We start from the raw sequence: 22,441 nt of genomic DNA, 5'->3' as shown, positions 1-22,441 counted from the left end.
TAATAATAGGATTAAGGTGTTTACATGTCTGTAATACACGTCGATAATGCGACTAAAACAGGAGTACTCCACACGGCTTAATTCGATTTGTGTTTACTTTGAGTACGACCTTAATTGGATTAAGGTAATTAAAAATTGCTGTTTACATGGTAGTTTCTTAATCGGAGTATTGTCTTAATCGGGTTAATATTGGATTATTGTTGTCCATGTAGACGTATTGACTGTCGAGTCCAACTGCCTTTAATATAAGCTGATAATCGTTAGTTATACCAGTGTTTTCGCAGCTGCCCCTATTAAAACCAGCCATTTTGTTGGATGTTTTGCCACTCAGTCCGGCCGAGGTGCGTGTTCCCGGGGGAAAGTGATGTCAATGCATACCCTCTGCAATCACAAATTGTTTATAATAATACACTACTCCCATGTGGGCATGGCCTGGCCAGTGTTTTTTCATTGGTAGTAGTTATATTTTGCATCTTCTAAACCTAACTAGTTAAGCACAAATTAAATAACGCAACAATCGCTGTGAAAATTGATTGTTTGATTTCCACATCAGGTGCTTGGCTTCGTTCCCTTAGTAGAGCTGCAAAGCGAGCTAACTGTACTAGCAGGGTTGGGAGGGCTACTTTAAAAATGTATTCTGTTAGCGTTACAAATTACTTGTAACTGTAATGTAATCAGTAATCCAAGTATTATGAAATATGAAAGTAATGTAATCTGATTCATTTTGGATTACTTCAAGATTAAATATGTAAAGTCAATAGAAAAGCAACATGAACTAAAATACTTTTATTTAGAGCTCATTTTAGAGCTTAAAAACATGTTCAATGTTTGGATTTGTTTGAATCCATCCATCCATTTTATATACCGCTTATCCTACAGGGTTGCAGGGAACCTGGAGCTTATCCCAGGGAGCATGGGGCACAAGGCGGGGTACACCCTGGACGGGGTGCCAATCCATTCATACACTACAGACACTTTGGACATGCCAATCCATGCATGTTTTTGGACTGGGGAGGAAACCACTGCAGCATGAGAGAACCAAAACGTGAGCAACCTCCTGGTTATTGCTCAAGCCTGTGAACTAGCTACCTGCCCTCACCAGGGACACAGACGATCTCCGCTACTTACATTTACATTTACATTTATTCATTTAGCAGACGCTTTTATCCAAAGCGAATTACAAATGAAGAAATACAAGCAAAGCGATATATCAAGCGGAGAACAATACAATTTTTTTTTTTTGAAAGAATAATGTTGGGTTGGCATTTTAGGGGTACGTCCTTACAAGCTTTATTTTTCTTCATAATGCCTCCATACATGTTTTATATGGCAAAATGAAAGCATGGTTCTTTTGTTTTTGTGCATCAAACAGTAAACGAAGCGTAGAAAAGAGGAACAAAGTGGGGAACTGAAGGACCGTCGGACCACACGTGATCAGAGGAATCACCAAAGCTAATCATATGGATTTTGTCGGTTTACAGTGTCATAGTGTGATGGGTCTTCGTTACATGTTTTCATTGCAATTGCAATTGAAAAGAAATGACAAACTGGTAGACACATTTATGAATTCAGATTTAAAGAAGAAAAATATATACTTGTTCAGTAATGACTTTTGGTTATGACAGGCTTTGGATCAGGATCAGGCATGGTTTGTAATTTTAGCACTGGCCTAGTCTTATCTGTGCTAAACTCATTTCTAGCTTCATGACTGTCCTGAGATTAACTTCTTTTGGGTCACGATGGGTCGTGTAAAAAAACATCTCTTATCATTAAGGCACAGATGATGAAGCTTAGTGAGGAAAAAGGTGATGGATTCTGAATACAAACTCACTCCAGTGTCTGGCTCTCATTTCCCTGAGCATTTATAAGGACCAGGAAATGGCCAAAAAGTGTAAATATACTCTATATGATTTGAGATGCGTATACAGTATCTCTATGATTACACATTCCAAGCCCCTCACAAACCTCTCACGCCTTCACCTCCGCCATGCTGTGCATGCATTTTCCTTTTTCCGCCTTCACGAGGCCAATCACTTCGCATTATGTCTCAGACATGATACGGCTCCTCAGTGCTCACTCACGACATCACACCCTGCTCATAATACAGGGATGGAACACAAAGCTCCCCTGCGGCTAACTGCCATCTCTGGATTGAGCTCGTTTGTATTTCTTGTTTTTTTTTTTCTTTTTGTAAATGCAAGCCAGAAAATGGAGCACAAAACATTGGAAGGAGGACGCTTGTATGGCAGGCAGATGCTCCACAGTGAGGTTTTTTAAAAATGGGTGTAATTGTGGATTTCTGTGAGGAGGTGTTTTTTTTTAACGGAATGAGTCTCTAGTGTCTAGTGTTCAGGGCATGCTTCTTTATGCTTTCTTGGTTACATGACAAGCTGCATTAGGTTTATTTTTTGTCTTATAATCATCAAAAAAGAGAAGAAAGCGAGGCTGGTGATGGAACGACTGTTTGTAGCTGCTGTAAAGGAAGTGAGAACTTGTTTTGTGGATGTTCTACAACAATATTCATCTTTAAACAGACAAAAATTATCATGTGTCATTGTTTAATTAATAAAAAATCGTTGTTGTGGTATAAGAGGAATAAAACACTTTGTGTCATGCTGTTAGAGCTGTTACAGTAAAATACTGAATGACGGGATGGTGTTATGAGGCAGAAATACTGTTACCACTCCGATGTTGATTACTTTCCTCTTTATGTCTCTTGAAGATATCATTGAGGCAAGTGTACTGTATGATGAGACAAATCTGGGTTTTCATTTATATTTTTTCTTAACTAATGACATGGAATGGGCACACGGTGGCTTAGTGGTTAGCATGTTTGCTTCACACCTCCAGGGTTGGGGGTTCGATTCCAATGCCCCGTGTGTGTGCAGTTTGCATGTTCTCCTTGTGCTTCGGGGTTTCCTCCGGGCACTCTGGTTTCCTCCTCCAGTCCAAACACATGCATGGTAGGCTGATTGGCATGTTCAAAGTGTCCGTAGTGTATGAATGGGTGTGTGAATGTGCACGTGATGGATTGGCACCCCATCCAGGGTGTACCCTGCCTTGTGCCCCATGCTCCCTGGGATAGGCTCCAGGTTCGTCGCAACCCTGTAGGATAAGCGGTATAGAAAATGGATGGATGGATTACACAGAATAATACGTTAGTCATAACACCATGATCGTACACTGTTTTAGAGGAACACTGAAGGCAGTAATGTAACCCTGGAGGATGTTTTTTTGTTTTTTGCGCATGTTGAGTCATGGGAAATAATTGGAGTAATCTCATTGTTTTTATGGATGTGCTCACTAAAAAATGCCTTATTGTTCTCATTACTGTAAGTGATGCTTAATGAGAGAACGCGTTAGCTCCTTGGGATTGTTATTCAGCCCTTTTGTGGTCGTTATGTTCATCAGAGCATAATGATGAGCGTGCAGTTTGTTCATCATCATTATCCAGTGTAAGAATAATGCTGAAATGACTGAGAGAATCTTATACTAGTTAATAAGATCACGCACCCACCCACCCCGCTACCCCCAACAAAACCCCTCTTTCATCTTGAAAAATGTTACAGCTTTACCTCTGACTGTTACAAAGCGCTGACACTGGAGAGTCCTTCCATAAATGTTAAATAACCGTCTCCTTACATTTCTATTTGTTGCATAATAATCTATTAATTAGGCTTAGATTATTTGCAATATTTATTAAAAATTTTTTTTAATTCAGTCGCTTTGATCAAGTCAAGAATCTCCACTACATAAAATTGTATAAATATAAACAAACACAGTTTCAGTTGTTTTTTCAAAATCCACTCCTAAAAAAAAGGGATAAAAAATCACTGATCACCGATCAACCATAACATTAAAATATTATTATTGTGTACGTCCTCCTTGTGCCACCAAAACAGCTCTGACCCATCCAGGCATGGACTTCACAAGACCTCTGAAGGTGTGCTGTGGTATCTGGCAACAAGACGTTAGCAGCAGATCCTTTAAGTCCTGTAAGTTGTGAGGCGGGGCCTCCATGGATCGGACTTGTTTGTCCAGCACATCCCCCAGATGCTCAATCGGATTGAGATCTGGGGAATTTGGAGGTCAAGTCAACACCTTGAACTCTTTGTCATGTTCCTCAAACCATTCCTGAACAGTTTTTGCAGTGTGGCAGGGCGCATAATCCTGCTGAAAGAGGCCGCTGCCATTAGGGAATACCACTGCCATGAAGGGGTGTACTTGGTCTGCAACAGTGTTTAGGTAGGTGATATGTGTCAAAGTAACATCTACATGAATGCCAGGACCCAAAGTTTCCCAGCAGAACATTGCCCAGAGCATCACACTTCCTCCACAAGCTTGCCTTCTTCCCATAGTGCATCCTGGTGACATCTCTTCCCCAGGTAAGCGACACACACGCACCCGGCCGTCCATATGATGTAAAAGAAAACGTGATTCATCAGACCAGGCCAGCTTCTTCCATTGCTGTGGGATCGGACCAGAAGGGCTAGTCTTCGTTCCCCACATGCATCAATGAGCCTTGTGTGCAGGTTCACCGGTTCTCCTTCCTTGGACCACTTTTGGTAGGTACTAACCACTGCATACTGGAAACACTCCACAAGACATGCTGTTGTGGAGATGCTCTGACCCGGTCATCTAGCCATCACAATTTAGCCCTTGTCAAAGTGGCTCAGATCCTCACCTTCGAGAATTGACTGTTCACTTACTGCCTAATATATCCCACCCCTCGACGGGTGCCACTGTAACGAGATAATCAATGTTATTCACCTGTTATACACCTGTCAGTGGTTTTAATGTTATGGCTAATCAGTGTATATGATTTATATTAATCATGAAATATTTTCATTTAATCATTAATCATTTAAAGCTTAAAAAGGCTTACAGTATAAATCAGCAAGGCGCTTAAAGGCAGGAGCGTATGTTATTAGTTATAACAGGAGAAAACAGATGCTTCCAACAAATATAATTACAACAGAGCTGTTCGTTTAGTTGATGTGTTTTATCCACAGATGAGGTCTGAAATATTGAAATATTGCTTTGTACAGGGGGAAAAAAACTGGCACTGAGTCCACTGCCTGCTAGTGGGGAGTGTAAAGAGAACCCAAAGAAAAAAACAACAAAAACAAACAAACAAAAAAAAAAACAACCCTGAAAATGTAAATTTGCACAGTTCACAAAGGGCAGGGATTAATGCTTTAGTATTAGACCATGTCTGATTGTAGAACCTCTCAGTAAATATAATTAACCAGCTACCTGTTTTACTCAATGCGCTTTAATTCACAGATCGACACATTTTGTTCACAGTTCATGTCTGAATTGTTGCTTTCTAAAGGAAAGAGTGGGGTTATTTTTTCTAAAATTAAAGGAATATTTAATCTTCATTTGGGATGTCAACACTATCAGACAAGACGTGTCTGGTGTCTGATGTTTGGTGTCTGTGATGCTAATGGAGCAGATGTAGTAGAAACCTATTACTGTGTTCGAATTACCTCAGAAGTGGAACTCAGAATTAAATAATTTTTTTGATTAAGGAAAACACGTGTATATGTCGTGTTTATTGCTGATGCTGTGAGCAGCCATGTTGATTCGACATCGTTTGCTAAACTCGGAGCGAATCAGAAGAGACCCTTCTGACCTTTCTAAGAGTAGGAATTTCGAGTTGAGAGGACGTTTTCCTACTCGGAAAACCGACTTATGAGTTGTACTCGGTTGCAGCGTATGTCACTCAAAATCTTTCAACATCCAACGTCCTGGTTTTCTGTTGACGTTGTACAGATTTTGGGTTTCAGACAGACTTTTTCACACTTGCGTGAGTTTTCTTCTCCTGGACTCTCGAGTTTGGTACGTTGTGTTGGTGAAGTGCGAAAGCTGTTTTCAAGCCTAAGACCGATTCAGAGATCTAATCTCTGCTCCCGTTGAAAACACTGGCCTGGAGCTCGATTCACCGAACACTGATATGATCCACATTATATGTGGAAATGGGTGCGGAAACCAGGGTTGCATACGCTTTCTGGTTTTTTTTAAATCCTCTTTTTTTACACAATAGTAGATTTTGGCTTTGGAAGTCGGCCTGGCCAAACATGAACCACTTTTCATGTAACTTGTTTCAAGCTTCATAATGGTGGGAAAAGGGATTGTTAAGGTCAGTGCAAGTGTAAGCATGTCATGAAAAATTCATGATTCAAATCTTCTCATGCAACATGGGCTCCTCATTTGAAGGTATTTCTTCATGATGACATCCGAAAAGCAATGTTCTTCACTGCTTAAGGGTTGGTACAAAAGGAAAATAATAAAAAAAAAGGACTAATGTACATTAGTACCTACCATTTTGCAAATCTGCATGCTTTATGGAGTTGCACAGTAGAACCACAGCTCAGAAACAATTTTTCTATGTCTAAGTAAACCTGCCATTATAAGCCCCACCTCTAAGCGATCACAGAACCGGTCCTGAGTGTGGACTCCAGCATTTGTGCCAAGTGTCAAAATGCTTTCACTGTCATCTATAAACATGGACAAAACTTTTAAGCTGCTTTCACACTTGGATTCTTTTTCTCAACCCCCAGTGCATGTTTGACATCCTACAGGAAGCTTTTGAAGAACAAAAGCTGTCTAAATATTTTTTTGTTCACAGCATCATGTAACAGGAGCACAGGATTTATTTGTGATTGGACATTGAGGTCTAAACGTCCAGCAAATCAGATTTAAGTCAGTCTTGCAACAATAAGTGATAAATATCAGTGTCAATGAGCAAAAGCAATGCAATGGACACAAAAAACCCCTCAATGCATCATTACGTACTGTATGTGTGGTCCAAACAAATTTAGCACGATAATCATAGAGAATGCGTGTTCCAAAAGCACTCCTTTTTTATACGTCCTGACCAATCACGTCGCATGTTCAAGCGGCAAGAGGGTGAAACAAACATGGAGGATAGTGTTGGTGGAAGTGAGGAGATTTACGACATGGACAAGAAATAGGAAAATGGTGGCATGTGGTGCAGTGGATAACATCCAGCCTCATAGCTCCAGGATTCCCAGCTCTGTCCTGACCCCGGGTTATTGTCTGTGTGATTTTGCATGTTCTCCCAGTGTCTGTATGGGGTTCCTCCTCGTGCACACGAGTACTTGGATTGGATTGACTGATACTAAATTACCCCTAGTTGTGAATGAGTGTGTATGTGTGTGTGATATTGTATGATTGACATGGAATCCCATTCTCCTTTGCGTTCCTGGGATCGACTCCATATCGGTCCACCATAACCCTAAAGCGAATAAATTACTCTCAAGATGAATGAAAGATGCAATATTGCATTGGAAAGTACAAACTGTGCACCCTTTGCTTTAATTTTGATATTTTCCAAATACTGGGTAGGGCCTCCATTTGCTCTCAAAACAGCTTCAACTATTTGTTGCATGGATTCCACAAGATGTTGGAAACATTCCTTTGAGATTCTGGTCCATGTTGACATGATGACATGCATCACACAATTCCTGCAGATGTTTCAGGTGTACTTTGATGCTGCGAATCTCCCGTTCTACCACATCCCAAAGGTGTTGGATTCAGTTCCGGTGACTGGGAAGGCCAATGAAGAATATTGAACTCATTGTCATGTTCATGAAACTAGATGACTTTTGCTTTGTGGCATGGTACATGATCATGCTGGAAGTAGCCATTAGAAGATGGTAAATTGTGGCCATGAAAGGATGCACATGGTCAGCAACAATACTCAAACAGGCTGTCGCATTCAAGCCATGACTGATTGGTATTAACGGGCTAAAAGTGTGCTGAGAAAACATTCCCCACACCATTACACCACCTCCACCAGCCTGGAATTTTGACACAAGGCAGGGTGGATCCATGGATTCATGCTGTTGGTGCCAAATTTTGACCCTACCATCTGTGCGCTTCAGCAGAAATCGAGATTCATCAGACCAGGCTACGTTTTTCCAGTGCTCAACTGTTCAGTTTTGTTGACTCTGTGGCCACTGCAGCCTCAACTTTCTGTTCCTGGGTGACAGAACTGGAACCTGATGTGGTCTTCTGCTGTTGTAGCTCATCCGCCTCAAGGTTTGACATGTTGTGCATTCTGAGATGCTTTTCTGCTCACCACAGTTGTATAGAGTGGTTATCCGAGTTACTGTAGCCACTGTTCGAACCAGTCTAGCCATTCTCTGTTGACCTCTTGCATCAACAAGGCATACAGATGTTCCTTATAAAGTGCTCAGTGTGTGTGTGTGTGTGTGTGTGTTTGCGTGATTATATATATATATATATATATATATATATATATATATATATATATATATATATATATATATGTATATATACATAAAATCAAAATGCTTCTTGGTTTCTTGACCTTAGTGCGTGATTTTCACTGCAGCACCGTTCTGAAGTTTGCAGTATGAGTGTGAGTAGCAAAGAAAAGGAGGTGGGAAAGAAAGAAAGGAAGGAAGGTAGAAGAAAGGCTCACGGAGCATCCTGCTCTCCTCCGCATTTCATCCTTCAGTTGCAGACCTGCTGCTGCTCTCTGCATGTGTATACCTCTATGTGTGCGGGAGCGCGTGTGTGCGTGTGTGTGTGCGCGCGCGGTTCTTCTTCTTCTTTTTTTTTCAACCCCGCAGCTCTGGATGCGGGACCGAGGAGGCAACACACACACACACACACGCACACACACACACACACACACGCACATACACACCGAGTCATGGATAAAGCTCGCGGACGCCCAGAAGCCACTTTGGATTTAATGTGATGTCGCGGGATCGAAGTTGAAGGATAATAAAGGGCGACCGTTCAATCAACCGCAACCCGGCAGGAGAAAAGAGGAGAAGAAAGACAAAGAGAGAGAGAGAGAGAGAGAGAGAGAGAGAGAGAGGAGGACAGGACCTGCTGCGATGTCCACTCCGATTCTGGAGCTCTGTGGAGGAGAGACGATGCTGTGAGTAGCCCAAATATACGCTATATATTGTTTATTCTCGTCCATTATTACGCATACGCTCTCCAGGAAAAAAGTGCATTGCATCCTAAAAAAGAGGCAAAAAATCCCAAACCGTGCCTGTTACCTATATGAAATGCAGCAGAATAGGTTTGCCATGGATTTTTTTTCTGTCATGTAAACCTGATCTAAAGAGATCTCGGTTGCGAAGAGCAGTATAGAAAGCCTGCATCGTGCGCCATACAGACAGTTCTTTAGCGAATGCCATGCAATGCATTGAGACTGTAGTCTGATTGCAGCAAACTGCTGTGTAGTGCTTGTAGTGTGTGTCGAGATTAAATAGAAATACAATATGAGTGTGTGAGTGTGAAACTGCTTTGGATAATCATGTGAGTCTCCGGAGTCTCTGAGTCCCGAGCGCAGGATTAAAAAAAAAAAAAAAAAACCCCGGAGCCTTGTGCACGAACACAGCAGAGATATCTGTCATAAATCTGATATTGCATTGCAGTTAGACCTATTTTTTTTGGACAGCCTGAACTTCACATTCAAGCAGATCAAATCTTTGTGTTGATTTATTTCTTCTTTATATCCCCCCCCACCTGCTCGGTGACCTGATCACACTTTTATCCAAATAGCACATCCAAATAGTTTCAGTGAAGCGCGCGCTCCTTTAAGACACAATGCGCATCGTTCATACATGACAGCCATATGCTCTAGCTATGTAGGTGTGTATACAGTAGATGTGTATAAGCACGACATTCAATGCGCTGGAGTTGCGTCCTAAAGCGGAATGAGGCTGAGGTCCGGGCTGAGGCGCACCGACAGGTGGCGCGCGTGCATAAAGCTGCAATTTGTGGGAATTAACGAGACATCGATACATCTCTAAAGACATCTATACACGTCTATGCACATCCATTCAAACCTAAACACATCTCTGCACATCTAAAGACATCTAAACACGTTTATACTCATCTATGTACATTTAAAGACCCCTAAAGGCATCTATACAAACCTAAAGACATCTCTACACAACTCTACTCATCTAAACACATCTCTACACATCTCTACACATCTAAAGATATCTCTATACATCTCTACACATCTAAAGACATCTCTACAAAACTCTACTCATCTAAAGACATCTCTACACAACTGTACACACCTAAAGATATCTCTATACATCTCTACACATCTAAAGACATGTCTACACATCTCTACACATCTAAAGACATCTCTACACAACTCTAAACATCTAAAGACATCTCTACGCAACTCTACACATCTAAAGATATCTCTACACATCTAAAGACATCGCTACACAACTCTAAACATCTAAAGACATCTCTACACAACTCTACACATCTAAAGATATCTCTACACATCTAAAGACATCGCTACACAACTCTAAACATCTAAAGACATCTCTACACAACTCTACACATCTAAAGATATCTCTATACATCTAAAGACATCGCTACACAACTCTAAACATCTAAAGACATCTCTACACAACTCTACACATCTAAAGACATGTCTACACATCTCTACATATCTAAAGACATCTCTACACAACTCTAAACATCTAAAGACATCTCTACACAACTCTACACATCCAAAGACATCTATACACAACTCTACACATCTAAAGACATCTGAACACATTTATACATATCTATGGACATCTATACACATCTATACATACCTAAACACATCTCTACACATCTAAAAACATCTATACACATCTATGCACATTTAAAGACATCTAAACATATCTATACACATCTTTACACATCTATACAAACCTAAACACAGGTGGAACACATGCATAAAGCTGCAATTTGTGGGAATTAACGAGACATCTATACATATCTATACACATATAAAGGCATCTCTACACAATTCTACACAACTCTATACATCTAAAGACATCTGTACACATTTGTACATATCTAAGGACATCTATACGAACCTAAACACATCTCTACACATCTATACACATTTAAAGACATCTGAACACATCTATACACATACACATCTACAGTTACAAACAAAATTATTCAACCCCATTACAAATCAGGTTTATTGTCAAAATTGATAGACTTTCAGCTGTTTGCAATGAACAAATCAAACAAAAGCTATTGAAATAGTTCAAAACAATGAATGCTTCAAGTTTCCCCAAATTCAACTGAAAATATAATTTATAATGATTTCTCCAGTTTCAAAATGATTCAACCCCTTCATGATAAGCATCTTTAGTATTTAGTAGAGCACCCTTTTGCTGTTATGACCTGCTGCAAATGAGATGCATAGCTTCTGGCAGCATTCCTGAGGAATCTTAGCCCATTCCTCATGAGCAATGGCCTCCAGTTCAGTAATATTCTTGGGTTTGCGTGCTGCAACCACCATCTTCAAATCCCACCAGAGATTTTCTATGGGGTTCAAGTCAGGTGACTGTGATGGCCTGTAGAATCGTCCAGGACTTCTTCTGCAACCACGCCTTGGTGGAATTTGAGGTATGCTTGGGATCATTGTCCTGTTGGAAGGTCCAATGATGCCCAAGCTTCAGCTTCCTCACAGACGACATGATGTTTTCTCCTAGGATTTCCTGATACTTCGATGAATCCATCTTGCCTTCCACACGCTGCAGGTTTCCAGTGCCAGAGGATGCAAAGCAGTCCCAGAGCATCACCGAGCCACCACCATGCTTGACTGTGGACGTAGTGTTCTTTCTTCATTCTTCTTTCTCCAGACATACCATTGATCAATCGTGCTGAAAAGTTCCAGTTTTCTTTCATCAATCAACAGAACAGAATCCCAAAACGTCTACATCTATACACATATCAACACATCTGTTAGCATCTATAGACATCTGTACACTTCTATATCACGCTCTAATTTCATGGTTTGATCTCCGTCATTCTCCCTCTTCCTCTGTATGATTATTATAAATAGTAAACCTACAAAGTTGCTGCAGATACAGTAAAGAGTCTGATAAATAAATCAATAAAGAAGCCTCATTTCAATTCCATCTACAAACTCAAGAACACATTCTGTAACCATTCACCAATAAATAAGGAATGAAATGTTTATGATATTTATTTAATATGAAAATAACAATCTTCAGGAGAAGTTTGCACGTTGTGGTTTCTCAGTGACATGACGGACAAGCTGCATTATTTACTTCAAAAGAGAGAAAAGGGATAACAGGAACTGATTGGGTTCATGGATGTTCCACAACATTACATGGAACTATAAATGGATAGAATATGGTTCTAATTTCATATGGTTCTAATTTCATATGATTCTTATTTCCCTGCATTTTCTCTTCAATTTTGGTTACCCACCAACCCGCTGGATTTTCCCTATCATACAATAGCGAACAATTGGGAAAGGTGAAGGCTTGCTTCATCTGTGACACGTCATGTCAGCCAACCAATTGGCTAGTGTTGCTGTGATTTACAGGGGAGAAAGAAGTTGCCCCTCCCACCCAGAGAGGATGACCAATGTTGCTCTCTAGGTCTTCTGATTATGTAGTGCTGTGGAATCATCAGGAAATGAACTTGCAATCTCCAAACAATTGGGCAATTGGATTTAATAAATGCTGGATTTAAATATTAAGAAGAGACTAGTTAATCCAAAAGCAATGCGATGGAAAAGAAGGATGGGAAATAAAAGGAGGAACCACCCCTAACCCCCCACTCCCAAAAATATATCAAGCCCGAGGTAAAATCTATGATGTCATCAACATGGATTCCTAAAAAGGGCACATTAGTTTTCATCAGATCACATTCTGCAGCTTCACCTCTCTCTGAACCATATGATCTATGGTGATCTCTTTACCTCGCTTACATATGTAGGCCACGTCGGATGTTCAGGAGGCTCGGTTCCCTCAGTACTCTTGTGGTGTGATGATGTCAGCACTCTGCTCTTCTGCTCTGCTTGCTGCTCAGCCTCAGTGTCAGACGGCATCTTCATCACTCGCTCATTGCCAGCTCCTCATTCGCCTGCTTTCCAAAATGAGACTCTCTGAACATCCAAATGCTTCACAGCTTATTTGCTTCCTGCGTCATGTTTTTACACAGTGACACGTGTTCATTGTGTTCAACGCGCTAACATAAGCTTGTGGATACAGTGTGTAATGATACTGCATTAGGGGGGCAAGGTGGCTTAGTGGATAGCTCGTTTGCCTCACACTTCCAGGGTTGGCAATTTAAATCCCACCTTCTCCTTGTGTGTTCAAAGTTTGCATGTTCTCCCCGTGCTTCGGGGGTTTCCTCCGAGTATTTAGGTTTTCTCCCCTAGTCCAAAGACATGCCTTCTAGGCTGATCGGCATTTCCAAATTGCCTGTAGTGGGTTGGCACCCCGTCCAGGGTGTCCCCCGCCTTGTGAGCATGTTCTCACTCAATCTGAGAGAAAAATCGGATATTAAACATTTTTCAGCTTGACACTCGAGGGGAACTCAAAGGTTCTATACAGAACTGTACAAAAGGAGTGTTTCTCTTTGAGAGAGGGTTCTAAGCAGACCTCTAAGCAGAACATTAATAAGAGCATTGACCATCCCTTAAAGAATGTGTTGATAATGAATCGCCACATTAATTAGCTAATCTGAACATGCACTTGTTGAAGGAGCTGACATTCCAACCAAGCAGGTTCTTCAAGAGTTCTTAAAGGGTACTTTGGATCTTTAAAGGTTCTTAGCTTGGAAATCTTTTTATAGGGAAAATATGTTGTTGGAGTCTATATAGAACCTTTAAAGTTTTTATCTTCATGGTTCTTAATGGTTTTTTGTCCTTTTAGCAGGAGAAAATCTCTAAATTATCCAATGGATGCCTAAAGAACCCTTGAAGAATCTTTTTTTCTAAGAGTCTACCAAATACCAAAGCTAAGTGTTACACGTCTTACAGGTTCTAGGTATTAGGAAGAAAATATTGAGCAATAATGTGAAGTAATCCAACATGAAGAGCATAAAGGTTCTTCAAAGGTGGTTTAGAGGTTCTGCATGGAACTTTTTCTAATATAGAAATACTCTATCCTAGGATTCTATATAGGACTTTTAAAGGTTCCCCCAGGGACAACCCGAAAACCTAACATGGGTTATAAATTATAAAGTATGTCGCTTGTCTCAATGGATAAAAGTACGATGTGTCAAGTCTTTAAAAATGTCTAATTGTTGGAAAATTTGCTGTGGAAAAAGAGGAACAAAACATGTTATGGGAAAATAATCAATGGCCCACATATTACCACTCCATCGTTAATTTCCTATACCGTAACAGGATACTGAGTGTTTTAATGCTGTAAATGTTCTCAAATCTTCACAGAACTGGTCAAGTGTAAAAATTGGAGATTTAGATCAGAACACTGCAGAACATTTCCATAGTTCTGTAGAAATTAAATGTTTCTTTCTAACCTTCATATTAGTATTCTGTAAACGTCAACGTTTTCCTTCTGTGCCAACAGGGAATAAAGTCGAGCACTATGGGGTTTTCCGGCTTGGCATTCCTGACGGTCCCGGCTCTCCTCACCCTGGTGGGCGTGGTGCACGCTGCTGAGAAGGTTCCCATTCTGAACATTGCCGTGATCCTGGGCCAAACGCGCTACATCTCGGACCGGGACATCCGAGCCCTGTGGAGCAAGGACGACCCGATCGACGTCAACGTGGTCACGCTGCTGGTCAATGAAACGGATCCGAAGAGCATCATCACTCATGTCTGCGACCTCATGTCCGGGACTAAGATCCACGGCGTGGTGTTTGGCGACGGCACCGACCAGGAAGCCATCGCCCAGATTTTGGATTTTATTTCCTCGCAGACGTTGATACCCATCCTGGGGATTCACGGTGGCTCGTCCATGATCATGGCGGATAAGGTAAGCATGCATTCAATATTGCGTGGCTTTATTATTAAGAATTTCGGGAACATTTTCCCAAGATTTCTTTCTTCGACATATTTGACCTAAATCCTAGGTCTTGTTCACTGTCAACAATTCTCATTTTTTGTTTTAACAGTATAGAAAAATTGTAGATGACATGTAAATGTAGCTAGCTTGTCGGATTTGTTGATTAGCTACCTAGCTACTCCATACTATAATGTGTATGTCTATTAATAATGTCATTGTGTTTAAATAGAGGAATCGGGCTTCCACTAATTTAATACCTGCCCTTCAGTCATATTCATTTACACACAGAATCTCTGAAGTAACTTTCAGGCTGCTGTAAATCACACTGTAGGTGGTGAATTCATCGATTGGCACTGAATCTACCCACTGTTTTTAGACTTTTAAGTAGAAATGACTAAAATTCTAAATTAAAATGAAGGGAAACGTAAAAAAAAATTTGTTATTTTGGTCACGTAAAAAACCCAAATCCTCTGTAGAGTCAGTTAGAGTTAACGAGCTTGACTATTATTTTGCTATAAAGTTTGTGCTTTAGTAAATCAGGGCTTAAAAGGAAGTAAATGTATGATTATTTTTAATTGCGTGTGTATAAAATCGACCGTACTTACTGTACATTTCACTCGATATAGATATAAATCCTCTCAGATTTAAGTTGTGCACTTTAGCTTCATCGTGGTTCAGATCCAGAGTGCGGTATTTCTTTACTTAAGTTACACATTATACATTATTAAATACCTTAAATGTTCTGCTAGTAAAAATAGTCTCGTGTGCAACTTGAAGACTTTTCTCAGGTTTCAGATTTTCATCTCTGTTCCAAAACAAAGTCTAAAGTATGTTACGTGGCATTATACTGTATTTATACTGTATTTATACTGTATTTACAGATGGAAAGAACTTTAAGTGAACTTCATTGCTATACTTAAGCATCATTTTAATGGAATTATAACTTTTAGCTGATTATAATTAAAATGATTATTGTACTTTTACTGAATTACATTTCCAAAAAATTTAAACTAACGTTTTCATGATTACATCATCAGTTACTGTGCTGTCAATTTACACATGTTTGTGCACATTTAAAAGTTTTTACAATTAGAATTTTTTTTAGAACGTTCACTTGTCATTTAACTGTGCTTCTTTATCCATTATACACTTTCTTCCTTTCTGTCTTTCTTTCCTTGCTTCCTTACTTAGGTATTTCCTTCCTCTCTCTTGCATCTTTCTTTCCTTCCTTTGTCTTCCTTCCTTCCTGTATTTTTCCCATCTTTCTGCCTTTCTTTCTTCCTCACCCTTAATTTCTCTCTTCCTTCCTTTCTTCTTTCCTTCTTCTCCCTTAATTCCTCTCTTCCTTCATTCCTTCCTTCCTTTCCTCCTTCCATCCTTCTTTCCTTCCTCTCCCTTAATTTCTCCCTCCCTCACTTCCCTCCTTTCTCTCTCTCCCTTCATCTCACTCTTCCATCCTTCCTTCCTATCTCTTAATTTCTCTCTCTCTTCCTTCCTCTCCCTTAATTCCTCTCTTCCTTCCTTCCTTCCTTCCTTCCTTCATTTCTATTGTGTCCTGAATTTCTGCCCACATTTTTCATTCCATTGCATCTCTTTCGTGCTGCAGTGATAAACAGTGCATGTTATTGACTTTAATGCCAGTTTATTAGTTTCCTCTCACAAATCGACTCCAGAGCATTGGTACTTTAAGAGCACTTTTATTTCTGAGTGTATTGTCTTGCTGCAGGTTTCTGTGTGTGTGTGTGTGTGTGTGTGTGTGTGTGTGTGTGTGCGTTTGTGTGTGCGTGTGTGTGTGTGTGACTCCACCTGGGTGAGAACAACATGTTAGTGCTAATTAACACGCTGATTAACACACAGGTCACACGTCAGTGCTTAGAAACACGTGCGTCATTATGTCATCGTGTCATATGCTTTATAGCCTGGTACATAAAAAAGGTCAGTGCAGAGGCAGGTTCTCTTCTCTGAGTTACTGACATAAATCTCATGTGTTAAGGTGATAAATTTAGAAGATATTACACTCAGGTGATGTCAGTGTGCTAATATAACGGCTACTGGAGTCATTTTTCTTTACACGAAAAAGCAGAGAAGTGGAAATGTAGAGTGCTGAATGTAAAACAATTTCCGAGTACGGGTTTATTGAAAATTTCATTTCTGCCTATGAGCTGATAAACCCAGTGCAGCGAATCCTTCATGAGCAGCATAAAAGATTATCATCACACACTGCATTATCGATCTGTTCAATTTATTCATCTGGTTTTTATCAGAGAAAAGATTAATTTAGCGGAAGCAAAATTTTTCAGTTTTTTTTTTTTTTGGTGTGTTTTGATGCTTTTCCTCAAAAAAATTGCATTGTACTGGCTTTTTCCGCAAAGACTCGAGACGTGCTAAAACATTAGGCTTTGGGCTTTTTTCTTTCTTTCTTTATTTTTTAACACTGCTGAATCACTGGATTGTGATTGGTCAGATGGTGTTGATTAACTGACAGTAGTGCAGCTGCACATCACAAGTTCATATTCGTGTGCTAATTATAATGTTATTGTTGCTATAGTATCCACTAATAATAAACAGATTATTAGTTTTAAGATTCCTTTCTTTCTATCTCCGTCATTCATGCTTCTTTACTTCCTTTCTTTCTTGCATTTGATCCGGTTTCTGCCAAGAATCTTCTTTCTTTCTTTCTTTCTTTCCTTCCTTCCATTTTTCTCTTTCTTTCTTTCTACAATATGTGTAAAAGTAGAAAAGTACAGTAATGACAATAAAAAGCACTACAGCAGTACGTGTAAAGTAAATAATAAAAGGTAGATAGTTATTTAAATGCTAAAGTTAAAAAAACATGTTTTATAGATGAACATTGTTTAATTTCACTGTTTACATTTACAGTGGGGGAAATAAGTATTGAACGTATAAGCATTTTTTTCCAATGAGGTTATTCACATAAAATTTTCACCAGACATCAGTATTAACTCAAGAAATCCGGAAATATAAAGAATTCACAACATTAAAGTCCATAAATAAAGCTGTGTGTAATAAAGTGGAATGACACAGGAAAAAAGTATTGAACACACTAAGAAAAAGCAGTTCTCCAAGGCAAGGTAAGGCAAGGAACCAGCTGAAATCTGTAAGTAATTATACCCCCTATCTGTGTAAATTAATATCAGCTGGGTTAGTAAATTGATGGTCTATAAAAAGGCTTTTTGTTACCAGGGTGTCACACAAGAAACATCTCATGATGGGTAAAAGCAAAGAGCTCTCCCAAGACCTTCGCAACCTTATTGTTGCGAAACATATTGATGGAATCAGATACAGACGTATTTCAAAACTTCTGAATTCTCCAGTAAGCACCACTGAGGCCATTATCCACAAGTGGAAGCAACATAACTCCGTCATCAAGCAGCCACAAACAGGAGCTCCTCGCAAGATTTCTGACCAGGGAGTCGGAAGAATAGTCAGAAGAGTACCCCAAGAGCCAAGGACCACTCGGAAAGAGCTCCAGAAACACTTGGAGGCAGCAGGTGCCATCATCACAGAGAAAAGTATAGGCAATGCCCTCCACTGCTCACGCTCACCTTGCAAGACTCCATTACTAAAGAAAAGGCATGTCGAAGCTCGTTTAAAGTTTGCTACAACTCATTTGGACAAGCCTATGAAATACTGGGAGAGTGTAGTCTGGTCAGATGAGAGCAAAATTTTACTTTTTGGCTGTCATACTACACACCATGTTTGGAGAAGAAATGGCACTGTACATCACCCTTAAAACACTATACCAACCGTGAAGTTTGGAGGAGGAAGCATCATGGTGTGGGGCTGTTTTTCATCACATGGTACTGACAGACTTCATATAAATGAAGGAACGATGAATGGAGCCCTTTACCGGGAGATTCTTGAGAAGAATCTGCTGCCATCCACAAGGATGATGAAGATGAGACATGGGTGGACCTTCCAGCAGGACAATAAATAAATAAAGGTGTTAGAATGGCCCAGTCAATCACCTGACTTGAATCCAGTTGAACAAGATTTAAAGACAATATGTTTAGAAGAATGGGCCAAACTCACACCTGAATATTGCGACCGATTAATTTCTTCATACAAGAAGTGTCTTGAAGCTGTCATTACAAACAAAGGCTTCTCCACTAAGTATTAAATAAATATCAGTTAGTGTGTTCAATACTTATTTCCTGTGTCATTCCTCTTTATTACACATAACTTTATTTATGGACTTTAATGTTGTGAATTCTTTATATTTCCAGATTTCTTGAATTAATACCAAAGTCTGGTGAAACTGTCGTGTGAATAGCCTCATTGGAAATATATTTATTGAAAAAAAATGTTGACAATACTTATTTCCCCTACTGTGTGTCAGAAACACATTTTACCTATAATCCTTTATCTCACTAAAATAAAACTAAAGTAAAACCTCTGGCTGCTGCTGAACAGGAGGCTGAAGCTGTGAAGCTCGGCACCACAAACCAGTCACTGGGAATCGATTATAATTTCCTAATGTTCGGTGTGGAGAGCACTGCATCAGGTGCACGGCTGAATGAGACTGAATTAAACAGATTCATCAATATGTTCACTGACAGGTCGGTGACTTACATACGAGTGTATAATGACAACGTGCTTATAATTACAACTGAGACAGTCTCAACTGCTTATTAGTACACCTGTGTGTGTGTATGTGTGTGTGTGTGTGGGTATGTTTATTCATTTACACCGTTGCACCTCTTGGTGATCTTAACTCCGGGTTATATTGTTCAGAGCAGTAATATAGTGTAAAATGTGGGATCTCGGAGGAGCTGTTACGCTCTGTCTCCTCGCTCTGTGTGTAGGAACGGTTTTATTTGCAAATAAGACACTCGTTTTATTGCGTGTCAGCGAAATAGTACAATTAAATGAATCTAAATCTTATAAAAGACGTCCTGAAAGCTAGATGCACTTAATGAGAATAAAGAGAAGTTCTGCACAGAGGCTGCCGTTATAAGCAAATGTTTCTAATAATATCTGTGTGTGGAGTAGTCCAGGATACTGTGTTAAAGCAACACTCAAACCTTTTACTGCCTCATCTCCATCTCCATAACCTCCAACACACATGTCTGTGATTACACCAGGATCAGACTCTCAGCACCATTCACTTCACTGAGGAAGAAAACATCAGAAACTAGTTCCCTTTGCAGGATAACATAGTTCCTGTTGCTGTATTAAGTAGTTCCTATTGCAGTAAAAACATAGGTCCAGTTGCAGTAAAAAAAGTAGCTCCTGTTACAGTAAAAAAAAGTAGTTCCAATTGCAGTATACAGTGAGGGAAAAAAGTATTTGATCCCCTGCTGATTTTGTATGTTTACCCACTGACAAAGAAATGATCAGTCTATAATTTTAATGGTAGATTTATTTGAACAGTGAGAGACAGAATAACAACAAAAAAATCCAGAAAAACGCACATCAAAAATGTTATAAATTGATTTGCATTTTAATGAGGGAAATAAGTATTTGACCCCTCTGCAAAACATGACTTAGTACTTGGTTTAAAAACCCTTGTTGGCAATCACACAGGTCAGACGTTTCTTGTAATTGGCCACCAGGTTTGCACACATCTCAGGAGGGATTTTGTCCCACTCCTCTTTGCAGATCTTCTCCAAGTCATTAAGGTTTCGAGGCTGACGTTTGGCAACTCGAACCTTCAGCTCCCTCCACAGATTTTCTATGGGATTAAGGTCTGGAGACTGCCTAGGTCACTCCAGGACCTTAATGTGCTTCTTCTTGAGCCACCCCTTTGTTGCCTTGGCCGTGTGTTTTGGGTCATTGTCATGCTGGAATATCCATCCACGACCCATTTTCAATGCCCTGTCTGAGGGAAGGAGGTTTTCACCCAAGATTTGACGGTACATGGCCCTGTCCATCGTCCCTTTGATGCGGTGAAGTTGTTCTGTCCCCTTAGCAGAAAAAAAACCCCAAAGCATAATGTTTCCACCTCCATGTTTGACGGTGGGGATGGTGTTCCAGGGGTCATAGGCAGCATTCCTCCTCCTCCAAACACGGCGAGTTGAGTTGATGCCAAAGAGCTCCATTTTGGTCTCATCTGACCACAACACTTTCACCCAGTTGTCCTCAGAATCATTCAGATGTTCATTGGCAAACTTCAGACAGGCATGTATATGTGTTTTCTTGAGCAGCGGACCTTGCGCGCGCTGCAGGATTTCAGTCCTTCACGGCGTAGTGTGTTACCGATTGTTTTCTTGGTGACTATGCTCCCAGCTGCCTTGAGATCATTGACAAGATCCTCCCGTGTAGTTCTGGGCTGATTCCTCACTGTTCTCATGATCAATGCAACTCCACGAGGTGAGATCTTGCATGGAGCCCCAGGCCGAGGGAGATTGACAGTTCTTTTGTGCTTCTTCCATTTGCGAATAATCGCACCAACTGTTGTCACCTTCTCACCAAGCTGCTTGGCAATGGTCTTGTAGCCCATTCCAGACTTGTGTAGGTCTACAATCTTGTCCCTGACATCCTTGGAGAGCTCTTTGGTCTTGGCCATGGTGGAGAGTTTGGAATATGACTGATTGATTGCTTCTGTGGACAGGTGTCTTTTATACAGGTAACAAACTGATATTAGGAGCACTCCCTTTAAGAGTGTGCTCCTAATCTCAGCTCGTTACCTGTATAAAAGACACCTGGGAGCCAGAAATCTTTCTGATTGAGAGGGGGTCAAATACTTTTTTCCCTCATTAAAATGCAAATTAATTTATAAAATTTTTGACATGCGTTTTTCTGGATTTTTTTGTTGTTATTCTGTCTCTCACTGTTCAAATACAACTACCATTAAAATTATAGACTGATCATTTCTTTGTCAGTGGGCAAACGTACAAAATCAGCAGGGGATCAAATACTTTTTTCCCTCACTGTAATTATATAGTAATAAATATAGTAATACCTGTTGCAGTTTAAGCTCGTTCCTGTTGCAGTAAAATTTAGTTCCAGTTGCAGTAAAAAGTAGTTCCTGTTACAGTATTAAGTAGTTCCGGTTGCAATAAAACATAGTTCCAGTTGCAGTCTAAAGTAGTTAATGTAGCAGTAAAAAGTAATAACTGTTGAGTTTAAACTAGCTCCTCTTGCAGTAAAAGTTAGTTCCAGTGGCACACACACAAAAAAAGTAGTTCCTATTGCAGTATAAACTAGTTCCTGTTGCAGTATAAACTAGTTCCTGTTGCAGTAAAAACCAGTTCCTGTTGCAGTAAAAACTAGTTCCTGTTGCAGTAATAAAGTAGTTCCAGCTGATTTATTTTCAGCTGATGAGCTGCTATCCATGACGAGGTGTCTACCAGGAAAAGAGACGAGTGGTATGATTAGCCTAGCAGTGGTATTAAAACCCATGTGAGGAATATGAATCTAAACAAACTCACCAGTGGCTTAGCAAAGTGGCTAGAATTTATTTTGAATATATGTGTACATACCAGCATACTGTAACTGTGTCCATAGCACCAAGAGACTCATACAAAGCCTGATTTTTGATTTCATGAGCACTTTAAAGCAGCAAAACTTTAAAACGCTGAGGTTGCTAATGATGAATGTGCGCTAATAGGGGCCAGTTAGCATCAAGCAGCTACAAACGT

The sequence above is a fragment of the Ictalurus furcatus genome, chromosome 2, assembly GCF_023375685.1.
Source record: "Ictalurus furcatus strain D&B chromosome 2, Billie_1.0, whole genome shotgun sequence".
In the NCBI taxonomy this organism is placed as follows: domain Eukaryota; kingdom Metazoa; phylum Chordata; class Actinopteri; order Siluriformes; family Ictaluridae; genus Ictalurus; species Ictalurus furcatus.
Note: the sequence above shows the minus strand (reverse complement) of the source record.